Raw genomic sequence first — 2,500 nt, forward strand, 5'->3', positions numbered from 1 at the left:
GAAAGGATCATAAATTAAAAGAAAAAAAGGATAAGTAATCATAAATAAATGCATCAGATATCACGGTAATTAGTTTTTCCAGCGTATGCTCCTGGTTGTTGTTCTTCTTCCTCTACCTTTGTTCTTCCAGGCGTGACACGTAAATGAACACTGAGCAAGACGAGTTGGACGACGCGCATTAATTATGCTTATTTCAATTGTTTTCTTCTCGAGAATAATTTGCAGTCTTTGTTTTCTTCGTTTGCATTCTCTTGTAATGAATACGTGCTCTTAAATCTGTCTGGGAGAAGCAGCAAATTCAGCTTAAATCATTCAGATTCATGAGTCTCGTAAATTTTTAACATAAAAACGCCGAGCTGTCTGGTAACGATATTATGAAGACATTAAACCCCGCAAGGGGGGGCGGGGGGTTAGTGCCGTCAGTGCGCCTTACGGGGTGCACTGTAGGCATTTACTAAAGGCTCTTTGCAGCGTCCCTTCGTCCCCTAGCTGTGCAACCCCTTTCATTCCTTTTACTGTAACCATCTTGCTATCCACCCTCTCCTAACAATTACTTCATAATGCAACTGCGGGGTTTTCCTCCTGTTACGCCTTTCAAACCTACCTACGCCCAATTTCCTTTCCAGCGCTGAGTGACCTCATGGGTCACAGTGCTTAGCCTTTGGCCTAAACTCTACAGTATATTCCATTTAAGACATAAAACTCGTTGCTCACCTTGAATGCAAGCATACTGCCATCTTCCTTTTGAGTCTAGTGATATCTTGCTCATGTAAGCGAGATCATTGACGCACCTTGGGGCTGCTTCCAAGCACCCTTTCTTCAGTTGGTGTTGATGAATAAAAGGCTTTGTAATTTTCTAGTCTTCAGTTGGTGTTGATGAATAAAAGCTTTGTAATTTTTTAGTCTCCAGTTGGTGTTGATGAATAAAAAGCTCTGTAATTTTCTAGTCTTCAGTTGGTGCTGATGAATAAAAAGCTCTGTAATTTTCTAGTCGTCAGTTGATGTTGTTGAATAAAAAGCTTGTAATTTTTTATTCGTCAGTTGGTGTTGTTGATAAAAAGCTTTGTAACTTTAGAGTCTCCAGTTGGTGCTGATGAATAAAAGGCTTTGTAATTTTCTAAATATTTTTTTCTAAATAATTTTTTTCTTTCTCATTTCAGAGACAGGCTACGGAAACTGATTTCAAAACGGTAAGTTGCTTTCGAGTTGTTTACAAGCACTAGGTTGGTTAATTCAGGTTTGATGGACTGGTTTCTAAGAATCCACTTGCTGGTATTGCATTAAGTACTTTTTCAGGTATCAGTAAAATTTGTTTTATTCAGGTCTGGTTTCAGATTCATTCGTGGAAAATTTTCACTAATTTTTAAAGTACTATTATTGTTGATCATCTCAGGTTTGGTGGTCTGGTTTCTCAGGATTCATTCGTGGAAAATTTTCGATAATTTTTAAAGTACTATTATTGTTGATCATCTCAGGTTTGATGATCTGGCTTCCTCAGGATTGATTCGTGGAAAAATTTTAGTACTTGTTCCAATATAATCAGCGTTGATTAACTAGGGTGTAATAATGGTCTGGTTTCTCAAAACACGTTCGTGGAAAATATTCATTAGCTTATACATAGCATAAGTGTTGATCAATCCAAGTGGGAGGGTCTGGTTTTAAAGGATTTTTGGAATACTGATTATAGCTCCAACTTGTTTTGTAGCACCTGAGGTGCACCTTCTTTTCAAAATGTGTGAGCATGCTCTTCGAAAAAATTCTACAGTTCAGTCTTTCGTAGGTTATATAGTTTCCGTGTTTTTATTGTTTTTATTGCAGTGCAATTCTCTGCTCTAAATTGCAGAATTGCCGTGCGACCTGTAACGGATATGTACGGAAATCAAGTTATAAACCCTGGATATGTAATCTGAAGAATATATCACATTCTCATAATATTATTGTGAAGACTTCGTTCTTGAAACAATACTCCTTCAAGAACTGTCAGTTCTTATTCAGACTAAAACTGCTTTTATTTTCATGTCAGAATGTCACATAAGATGTAAATTATCTTGACACTGTTAAACATCATAAGTTTATTAAGAATTAACTTTATTTATATTTTACATCCGTCGAACTAAAGTTGCCAAATGATTACGTTTACTTATGGCGGGTATCTGCTTAAAAACATTTGACAGCGCATAAGTAGAGAGGCAAAGTCCATTGCAAGGCAATTCTCCTTAATTGACAGCTTTGCTGTCATTGCTGATTAGGCCGGAAATTTGTAGTTCGGTACTGGCTTAATGACCTCAGTTAACGTGAAAAACATTTTAATGGTCGATCCGGTAATGGTCTAGCTGCCAATTACCTTACGTGGACAAGAACAATAGCGCCTGTTCTGCGTGTAATTGCCTTTAGTTTATTGTGAGTATAGGTTTTAATATATTGCACGCACGTGCACACACACACACACACACACACACACACACATATATATATATATATATATATATATATATAAAAA

The 2,500-nt window shown here is 36.8% G+C and overlaps 1 long non-coding RNA gene across 2 annotated transcripts in view; it reads left to right on the plus strand.

The window, feature by feature from the left end:
- Positions 1 to 2,500, plus strand: part of LOC136836271 (uncharacterized) — a 643,006-nt gene that overhangs the window by 576,750 nt on the left and 63,756 nt on the right. For both annotated transcript variants that reach the window (XR_010852355.1, XR_010852356.1), the window contains one exon: positions 1,161 to 1,190. This is a non-coding gene — a long non-coding RNA (uncharacterized lncRNA). The remainder of the gene's footprint in view (positions 1 to 1,160; positions 1,191 to 2,500) is intronic.

The sequence above is a fragment of the Macrobrachium rosenbergii genome, chromosome 56, assembly GCF_040412425.1.
Source record: "Macrobrachium rosenbergii isolate ZJJX-2024 chromosome 56, ASM4041242v1, whole genome shotgun sequence".
Taxonomy (NCBI): Eukaryota; Metazoa; Arthropoda; class Malacostraca; order Decapoda; family Palaemonidae; genus Macrobrachium; species Macrobrachium rosenbergii.